This window comes from Lichenostomus cassidix, unplaced genomic scaffold, assembly GCF_008360975.1.
Source record: "Lichenostomus cassidix isolate B80296 unplaced genomic scaffold, HeHo_3.0 HiC_scaffold_43, whole genome shotgun sequence".
Lineage (NCBI taxonomy): Eukaryota > Metazoa > Chordata > Aves > Passeriformes > Meliphagidae > Lichenostomus > Lichenostomus cassidix.
In genome coordinates, this window is record NW_028147635.1 from 3,528,142 (window position 1) to 3,538,977 (window position 10,836).

The following is a 10,836-nucleotide window of genomic DNA, read 5'->3' on the forward strand; positions in this document are numbered from 1 at the left end:
TCAAGGTCATTCCTGACTGTTGGACTCCAAACCCATCACTGATACAAGTGCAACATTCCTGTCCTAGAATAGCACAGGTTCCTCCCTGGACAGCAAGCAGATAATCCAAGGCCATGTAGTTCTGTAGAGCTCCAATTCGTGTTTATTGGAGCTCATAGGATGTGCTATTCAATATTTTAACATTATCATTTGCTATTTCTTCTAATAATCGATTTAGCTCCTTAACATAAACTCTACAGGACAAAGCAATATACATGGGACATGGGATGAACCAGAATCTTTGGCTTTCTGAAATCAAAGGCACTCTTGGGGTGGGAAATGTTCCCTTGGTCCCAAATCTTCCCTGTGGTTGTTGCCAAAGTAGCCAAAAGGGTGGCACTGCAGCTGAGAGTGGTGTAACACTGACCCTGAGCAGCTCCAGCGCCCTGAGTTCTATTGACATTGTGAGTGATGTTCAAGCACAGAAATCCATTCACATTCTGGCCTCTAATTGTAACAGGGTAAGTTTCTTCTGAAGGCAAATCCTAGTGAATCCTGTAAAACCGATAAATGTATTCCTTTGTTCCACAGAACACTTTTCTTTAATTATCCCTGCACTGGCTCTGTTACAAGTCAGAGCCCCTTGAGAGAGTTCTGCCACCCTGTAGCATGGGCCCTCCAAGGGAATCCTGTTCCTCCCAACATTAGTTGAGAACATACCCAGTAATTAGTTACATTGAGTACTGTCCTCACTTTGATCTTTACATTTTCATAAGAATTCTTATGACTAATCCCTTGGTGAAACTCCAGAGGTGTTTCTGGCAAACAAAGATTCTGGTTGACTATCAAGATACAACTTACAGACTTAAGCAGTACTTCAGTGACAAGGTTATTCACTCTTTTTCCTCAATCCCATTCAGGTCAGGAACAATAATTCCACTGTCCATGGAGCTGGCTCCTTTTTAATTCCACAGTAATGCCCCAAGGTCCTTTGCTGTTCAGCTTCACCGCGGTGTCTGTGGGTAACAAGGCTTGGTGGGGTCCTTTCCCCTTTGGCTGGAGAGCTGCCAGGTCCCAGTCCTTGAGGTGCTCCAGGCTCCTGGCTGGAATTCCTGTGGAAGGCACTCAGGGTCACATCAGCCTTCACATGGAGCCCTGTGGATCAGAGCATTTTCCAAAGGGAACGTTGGGGCAAACAGGGAGATTTGGTCTGGCAGGATCTGTAAAACAACATCCTATAACATCTACTTGTTCTCCCATAGAACACTTGGCTGCAGGGGCATCTTCCCATTGTTCCTGCCCAGGTTTCAGGATTCAAACTGCGTTGTCTTTCCCCAGAGCTGTTCCTTCAGCTGGCTCAGGAGGGTCATTTGGCCTCTGGACCCACACCTCGGTACCATTATTAGGACTGCTGGAGCCAAACCCTTTATCTTTACAAGCAGCAGTGATTTGAGGTGGATCTCCATTTTTTACAAATGTCTTTAAAACTGCAATATCAATAATGGTCCTACCCTGTCATGGGGTTGAATAATCCAATCTTGTTCACTATTGTTTAACAGAATTACTTGAATTTCTCCTTGATAATCTGCATCAATTCCTCCTCCCATGACATGAACACTTTGCAAGGCCAAGCTGCAGTGAGCAGTTATCAAACCAAAGTGTTCTGGAGGAATCTGAATTCCTGTTTTGTTATTGATAACTCTCATTTGCTTCTGATTTATCCTCATTAAACCTAATGCATAAAGGTTTATGCAGCTTCTGGAGTGGACCTGTAAGGGGTTCTCCACCAGGACAGGTTCCCATCTCCTCATTTTTTCATCTGCTCTTTTAACAAATCCTCTATCCATTCTACAAATCCTACAGCTTGTGGATAGTGTGGTATATGAAAAACCCAGCAGCCTTAATCACTTTATTTCTCACAGTAACAGACAAAGCATTCCATATCACAGTATCAGAAAACCCTATAAAAATAGACAATTTCATCCCATCCTCCTTTATTCATTATACACAAACTCGCTAATTTTCTCACTGTCGTTCAGGTCCTGGCCAAACATTTTCTGTAGGGTATTTAGTGTTACATCCCTGAGCAGCAAAAGGTAACAAACTGTCAGCATTATTTCACATTATTATTTTGTTTGTATCTATATATATATATATATATATACCTACATAAATACTTATTTTATTATATTTTTACATATAATTTTTATGATATATTTATTTATTATATTATTTCACTTGCACAAAGAAATCTGAGCTCAGAATTAAAAACTTCCGTTGCTCCATGTGGGAGCATTCCAAAACCAATTGTTCCTTCTGTTGGTGCTTTTTCCAATATACTGTTAGCAAAATTTATCCTCATCTTCCCAAACTCACAAGATCTTTTCCTTTTTCCGTATGCAATTTTGGATGCATTTTAATACATCCAGCAGATTAGCTTCTTTTAGCTGACTTCCCCATTGCTCACACATTGCTCTGATCTCAGCCCACTCCAGAGCGAGCAAAATATAGGGAAGGTCTTCCAAACCAGGAATCTTGGATGGGACCAATTCCTTACATTAACATATAAAAAGTGACATTTTGCTGTGATCTGGACAGACTATGCCAATGTTGTTTTGCCAGTGGGCAGGGCCAGCACCAAAGACACAGACACCAACTGAAGGAATCAGTGCAATTTCCTATAGTTTAGAGCAGCAAAGAATCGCAACAGGAGAAGCTCAGCAATGCACCCAATTATTCCAACCAAAGATTGCCTGTAATGATGTCCCGGGTTAATGATAAGACTCTCTCTCCTCCGAGAGCGAAGGGCCCCGACACCCCCTCCCCCACCCACAACAGAACCTCTTAGATGGAAGTGAAGAAAAAACTATTTATTTGACAAAACCACACAGAGTGCCCTGCAAGGCACAGGGGAAGGGGAAAACCAAGGTGAAAAGGAGTTATTCAACCTGATTAAAAAGTCCTTGTCTCAGACGCAGTCCCTCTCCTCCTCGCCCCCCCCGGGGCCGGGTGGAGCTCCCTGGAGAGCTCTGCTGTCCTCTGGCCCTCCTGGGTCTCCGGGTGGCAAAGCAGATCGAAGAGAAGGGGTCCAAACGAGAAAAAAGAAAAAAATGAAAAAAAACACGGGAACAGAGCTCACTCCGACCCCCGTCCAGCACGCAGTCTCTGCCGGGCGACGAATCCTCCCCCGGAGCGAGGCTTGGGGAAAATGTTTTCAAAACAACCCGCGTTTCTCTCTTCGGCTTGGTGTCGTTAAAGAGACAGGACCACACATTTTTCTCTCTTGGGCATATAAGCCAACGATAGGGGATAAAGGATTATCATAACATCAATCCAAGACAAATGATTTAGAAAGATCCATCACCAGTTACCCTCAGACTTTACCATCACCCAGCCCCACACATCAGCTGGGGAAGCTGTCACAGCCAAGGACTGCAGAGCCACTCTGGACACTGGGAATTCCTGCAGCTGTGTCCACCCACAGGTGAGGCTTCCAACCTTGCTGGGAGAGAGCCCAGCTTGGAGAGTGCTGAACAAACAAACTGACAGCACTTCCAGTGCAGGAACATCTGGATTCATTCTCCTCTTGGGTTCTCCCAAAGCCTGGCCAGGGCTCAAGGAGGAACCAAGGGAGTTGACTTTGACTATACACCCCCAAACCAGGCCAGATGTTGGATTTCATGGCCTTGTTTAGATTCTAAATACAGAAAAGTCAATACATGATTCACTAATTAGTGGATACATCTATCACAGTGCTAATGATCATGCATGTTTTGTTAATGAGTGGATACAAAGATAACCTTTGGTTGGAAGGTTCATCCAGAGGTCACCTTTGGCTCAGGCCTGTTGTTCAGGCCTCAGTCAGGCCTCTTCTTCAGGCCTTCGCACTCCAGGGATGTGGTTTAGTGCTGGGCTGACTGTGCTGGGTGAACGGCTGGACTTGATGAGCTCAGAGGTCTTTTCCAACAGAAGGGATTCTAGAATTCCAGGATTCTATCTGCTGCATTCAGCTTGGTCCGTGTTAGCAGCATTAGTTTGCTCAGAAAGTTCCCTCTTGGTCAGGTCCTGTGGCAAGACTTCAGCTCCTTTAGCTCCTGGTGCTAAGCTGCTCATGCTGAAGGAGATGACTATGAGAGCAGAATTCAGTTGATCCAATTCCTTCTGGACACTGAGAGGGGAGGGTGTGAAAACAGGAACATTGCTTGGTGTTGCCTCCTCTCTGCCCTTCAGGCCTTTCAGTGCTCTGAAACAGCCAAGAGCTTTCTTCAAGAGTGCAAGGAAGCAGATGTTCCTTCTGCCAGGTCTGGCTCTCTCCAGTCTCTGCTCTTGACTGCTTTTGTCCCTCTTGCTGTGCCCTCTGTTCCCCCTCTGCTCGGTGACTACTGCCCAGGACTGTGGAACTGGCCCAGATCAAGTGCTTGAGAGCCTCATTTCTCTGCCCTTGGAGCTGCCTGGGCACAGCAGCCTTTTCCATCTGCAAGCTCCATGTGGACAGGGAGTGCCCAGCTCCGTTCCTTGCACAACCTCCAGGAGCCCAGGGCCTGCCATCTCAAGTCCCTGCTGGCACTGAGGGCTCCCAGGTGCCTCAGGCTGCTGTGACACCACTGCAAACAGGAGGCAAGAGTGGCAGGGGCTGTGCTCAAAGTCAGCTCCATTTGCTGCTGCTGCTGCTGCTGCTGCTGCTGCTGCTGCTGCTGCTGCTGCTGCTACTGCTGCGGGGTCATTTGTCCAGCCCTGCCCAGACTCAGGGATCAGCTCCAGGCCCTGCTGCTGCTCCCTCGGGATCAGCCACAGTTTGGTTGTTGCTCTCAATGCCAGCAGAAGCAGTGGCTGAAGTACCAGGTGCTGACAGTGCCCCAAGCCCCGGGGCCAGCGGGAAGGGAGCTGCTTCACATGAGAACCAGGAGCAAAGGACATTTCTTTTTTAGGACATGCTTTCTGGTTTAAGAATAAAAAAAAGAAAAGAAAAGAAATAAAAACCTAGATGAAATATGAAAGATAAAACAAAACTCAGGTGTGTAGTGTAAAATCTTTGGATTAAGAGGTAACTGACCTTTTGTAAAAGAGAAGTCAGTTATTTACTTTGTCAGTGTGCCAACAGCATGGATCTATCTTACTGACCTCAGCAGCCTTTTTTAATAGATTTTGGTGTTTGTTTCCAGTATTAAGTTATTTTAAATTGTGGTTGAAGTATTAGAAAATTGCTTTGTGCCCTACCGAGCAGGACTCGGAATCTAAATTCTGCTAATCCCCATCTCATTAAGAAGATGCCCTTCCTTCTCACCCTGTGAATGAGCTGTGCATTCGCTCTGAAATTGTCAGTGGTTTTTAAAAGACTCAAAGTCCCACTTACAGCTTTTTGCTCTGGTTTGGAAGTGGAGAAGGACAATTCTTCATCCATCAAATCCAGAATGCACTGCCTTAGGAACACAGCCCACTAGCCAGGTTTGGCCCACTCATGACTCTTCTAGAGGAGCAAGAAAGTGCAATTGCACAATTCCAACCCAAAAGGAATGAAGAGTGGGACAGACAAAACATCCTGTGGACATACAGGCATTCAGCTGGGACTGTGGAGTGTTGGGGTTCTTGCCAATTGGATGTGTATCCCTCACTGCAATCTCTGGGCCTGCAGGAGAGTCTCACTCACCTGCACAAGCAGAAAGCTCAGTCGCTGTGCTCAGAACAGGCTCATCTGATGCAGAGCTGTCAGAGCAATGGGAGGGCAGAGCAGGCCCAGCCGTGCCCAGGGATGAGCCCCAGCAGAGCCCTGGCTCAGCAGAGCCCAGAGCAGCCTCAGCATCCGCAGAGCCCTGCTGGAAGGAGAGAAACCAGAAACTGCCCATCAGCTGAAGGCTCCTGTCCCACTTGTCCCAACTGCCCACAGTGCCCAGGCCATGCTGGCTGACCTCAGAGCTGTGCCCAAACCTCCCCATCATTGCTGCCTGTGGGAGGAGAGCAGGAGGGCAGGACATGTGCCCAGCCTCCAGTCAGCCATGGAAGATCCGCCTCCTCAGCAGCTGCCCAGAGCCAAAGAGCAGCTTGGCAGATGACTGAAGAAGTTTTGCATCCACACCAGCAAAAGGGGAAAACTTCTGGGGCCCAGCCAGGCTGTGCAATGCACAGATGTGGGAGCATCCCCCTGGCTTTGAACTCACCTGCAAATCGGGTGTGGAGTGTCTTTGAAGAAAGTGCCACAGTCAAAGCTGATCATCTTCAGCTGGCTGGTGTCCAGGTCAAGGAAGAGGTTGTCATCCTTGAAGTCCTCTTTGGTGTCTCCAGCTGCAGCTCCACCTGGAGCAGCTTCTCCAGGGGCTCCTGCTCCTTCCCTGGGGGCCACACCAGGCTGTCAGTGTTCTGCCCAGGGCCCCAGACAACAATGAACCAGGACAAGCAAAACCAGGGTGGATGGTGGCCACCAGTGCTTGCCAGAGCAGATCTCCAGCTCAGCTCCAGCACAAGAGCTGTGAGTTCCCTGATGATCCCTGCTCAGAGCTACAGGCAGGTCAAAAAACATCTGGTTTGCTTTACTTCTGATTGCCAAAAGATGTGTGGAGCTGTTACCTGCCAGGCCCCTGGATCAAATTGTGCACGTGGATCTCTCCCATCTTCTAGGGCAGACAAAGATCCTGCATCCAAGGATCGTTGAAGAGGTCCTCCAGCGATGGCCTGTCCAAGGGTTGCATGGACAAACACCTCTCAATAACATCTTGGCACTCTGAGGAGAGAAACCAGAAACTGCCAGTCAGTTGGAGAAGGCTCCTGTCCACTTTTCCCTCCCCCTCTTCCCATGCCCAGGCCATGCTGGGTGTGGTCAGAGCTGTGCCTAAACTTCCCCATGGATCCTCTGTTTTGGAGGAGGGCAGGAGAGCAGGACATGTGCCACCTCCTCAGCAGCTGCCAGAGCAGGATGCTCATGAGCCTGCTGCTCTCTCCCAGCACTGGTATTCCCCCTGTGCCACAGAGATGAGGATCCACCTTGGGAGAACCGTCGTGGGAACAAGATCCGCCCCCAGATGATCTCCTGGCCCCTCCTGAATGGGTGCTTCCCGACGACCAGGTGGTACAGCAGGAGGCCCAGGGACCAGATCGTTGCTGCCCCACCGTTGTAGCATTTGAGGTGGATCCACTCTGGTGGGCTGTAGGACAGGGTTCCTATGGAATACAGATGGAGCTCATCAGGGGATGCTGCTGCTCCCAGAGCCTCATCCCACATCCCTGGGCATGCAGGGGCTGCACCAGGGGCACACGGGGTGACCTGCTGCCCTCTCGCCAGCACCTGTGACTTGTGTACAAACTTGGGGTTGGAAAAGAAGCCACTGGGGTTGGCATGAGGCAGCAGAAGCCCTGGGGAGGTCCAATCATGACATGCAAAATAAAACCATTCCCAATGGTGTGGAAAAACCACTCTCATCCCTGCCTGCATTGCCCCCAAAAAACAATTACAAGCCAAGGCAAACCAGGGGAGTGGAGCAGTCCAAGTCCTTCCTCGCCTGCCCACCAAACTGGCTGGGGCATGCGGTCTGACCCCTCTCTTAGCTGCACCCATTGGGGTTTTTGTTGGACTGGCTGCCCCAGCCCCAGCCCCAGCCCCAGCCCCAGCCCAGGGCAGAGTGGGTGGCGAAGGCAATCAACAGGTCTGCAAGCTACCCTGCTTCGACCCCCATTCAAAAGTAACTTGGCTGAAGAGTTAATCCCATGCCTGGCTGTAACAGGAAAAGCGCCGGTGCTACACCCAGGCTGGCCCATGAGATGCCCAGGAGCATCCCCTGGGAGGGCTCACCTGCAAATTGGGTGTAGGTTGTTTTGTTGGAGAGGTTGCCGGGAAGTAACACACGCTCTCACGGAGATGATGGTGTTATTCTGTTTATTTCTTCTAAGACAGGCATTATTATAGAAAACAAGTACAAATTCACACGACAAACTGGCACTTATGATTAGCTATTTGGTCTATGCGCACATCTATCTTAGCTTTCTGATTTGCTGTGGTCTTTAGGCACGTTTCACTTGGCTCAGCTAAAGTTTTGCCAGCATAAGCTGAATTACTGACTGGGTGATTCTTTCTCTATTTTACTTATTTCTTCTACATTGGATACAACTCTAGTTCTCCTTTTCTTTCTATCACTTGGGAAGAACATTTCAAAGTTATGAACAATAGCATCTTAGAGTTAGGAACAATAGCACCTTCAGAGTTTGGAACAATAGCTGGTTTGTGCATGCTGCATCTTCTTCTGCACGCACACCTCGCCAATATGGCCTCGTTCTGCTAACCATTTTCCAACAATTCCCCCTTTTTCTTTTTGCACAAGCCAGGTTTGATTGATTGTTTTCATCAACATCCACTGCAAGCATTGCACTATGCATGGCAAAATTGTCAAAAGTAGCAAAATTACAATTAAATTGAGTACAGCTGCTTGAAACAAATCTTTGAACCATCTAATTCCCCAACCTTTCAGTTACCCAGCAAGTCTTAGGTCATCGGCCACTTGCAGTTATTTTGAAAGGTGTTGCAGTTTGGCAAGTTGCCGGTGAATGGACTTTGAGTGATCAGAAAGATTCATGCAGCACATTCCATCAAATTCATCACAGCCATGGCTTTGAGCTAATAAGAGAAAATTTATCGCAGCTCTATTTTGAAGGGTAGCATGTCTAACTGAGTCAACATCAAGCAACAATTCTGAAATGGCTTGAGAAGTAGCATTAGTTTGTTTAGATAACTAGCATCTTAATTTGTTTAATTGAGCCAAGGCTTTAGCAGAAGCCACTCCTGGCGCTAAAATGGAAGCAGTTATGATGGCTCTAGGGGACCAGAATTTGACATTTGATTTACAGTCAGGGGAAAAAGCATGAGCCATTCGTTTTGTGCGACGATGTTGTCGGGTCATATTTAGTATCATTGAAGTGTTGGGGGTCAGCAATGTCAATCTCCCTAAGGAACAAGGTCCACCTTGTAATTTGGAAGGAATGCCAGGCCATGCGCGGTATCCGCAAATTAGGAACATTCCTGCTGGCAATGATTTAGGATAGTTTGCGGACACAGATAATTTAGTAGAAGCATATTGGCACCACAGACTGGCGTTTCTGTATATTGTCAGGCTAGAGTTTACACTTGTCGCTGTATCCTTCAACTTGGCTTGCTTGCTTTTCCAATTAAAGGTCACACAAGCACCCATTTGTACAGCTCCTAACAGTTCTAATTCTTGAGGCTCATTTGGGGCTATAGGAAGATTAGGAACCTATTTTTCTCAGTTGTCTACTGTGCTATTAAGATTCTTCTGATTGCAAGTAGGAACGTGAGAAGGACGTGGCCAATTGTCTAAAGGCACACCAACTAAACAGGTAGAAAAGGCATTGTATGGTGATGAAAGAGAGAGACAAATTGCGTTTTGCCTTGTCAAGTTGGCTAGAGTGACCCACAAATTTGTTTTGGGCTGTACTGGAATCCATGTTTCAACAACAAAAATTAGGCAAATTAAGGTTAGTGCTATGCTGCTGGAGCGCATTGAGGGCGGCATTGAATACAATAAGCGGCAATTAGTAGTGTTGCTCGGCTTTTCTGCACTTGGCGTAATGCTATTGCTAAAGCCCACACTTGCTGAGCAAGTTGATATACATTAAAATCTCTAAATGTGCTTGCACAAATTTTTTGAGGGGATTTCTTATATATTACTGCAACATCAGCTTGAAAAGCACTTAAAGCGTTAATGGGAAAACAATGATTACATAAAGCGCCTGTTATCACAATACTCCACCTACTTCGACTAAAATGTGCGCGGCAACTACCACACTGTAACAGTAAAATCAGTGGACCCCGACAGCTCCCACAGTTTTCTCCTTGGAAGTGATGAACTTCGGAGGGCAGTTGCCAGGCACCAAAGGTTGGCCCCGCAAAGACGTCTGCTATGATTCTTCAGGGACAGATGTGTGGATGTCTTGCTTGCACTGCAAATGCAGTGAGCGCTTCAACTATCTGGTCTATGGCTTGTCGCAGTCTTTCTTGTTGATAATCTGTCTGGGAGCAGGTCTTGTCCATCTACTTGGTACCCATAGCGGACCGGAACCTGTGGAGACACAACTATAACCTCTACTATTAAATAAAAGTGGGGCAGGTCCCTCCAGACCCTTGTTGTAGGGTTTTTATATGTAATTTGAACTCCCGGGGTAGCTTGCATTTTTATCTGACTATAATGAGTGACTACTGGCGGATTTTCTGCATCTCCTGCTATGCTTAAGAAATTTAATGTGAAAATGACTTTTGCTAAACGCACACTGGGGTCTGTTTCTTCATCATTCTTCTGTTTGGCTAGATACTCCTTTATTGTTCGATGAGCTCTTTCTACTATGGCTTGTCCGGTGGATAAGTGAGGAATTTCTGTGTTGTGCTTGATGCCCCATGTTTGTAGCAATTGTTCACATTTCCGGCTCACATAGGCAGGTGCATTATCGGTTTTTATCTCTTTGGGCACCCCCACAACTGCAAAGCACGAGTTTAGGTGTCTAATTACATGGCTTGCCTTTTCTCCTGCTTGAGCTGTTGCCCAGATCATTTTTGAAAATGTGTCTATAGTAACATGAACACAGGAAACTCTACCAAATTCAGGAACATGAGTAACATCCATTTGCTATAGTTCACAGGCTTGTAGGCCTCTGGGATTCACTCCGAGACCTCGACTCGCGCCATGCTGGCTGCATTGCGGGCATGCTCGAACAATTCCTCGGGCATCGTCCATCGATAGTGCAAACTGTCTGTGTAGAGCTTTAGCTGATTGATGGAACATTGAGTGGCTTGCTTGAGCAGCTGCAAAGGAATTTTGTTGAGCTTGTAACAGTGGACTGACAAGAGCATCTGCTCTAGCACTG

General features: G+C 47.2%; 1 pseudogene; it reads right to left on the reverse strand.

The window, feature by feature from the left end:
• Positions 1-8,097: 8,097 nt before the first annotated feature.
• On the reverse strand, positions 8,098-10,024 carry LOC146421193 (uncharacterized; annotated as a pseudogene).
• Between the last annotated feature and the right edge of the window lie 812 nt (positions 10,025-10,836).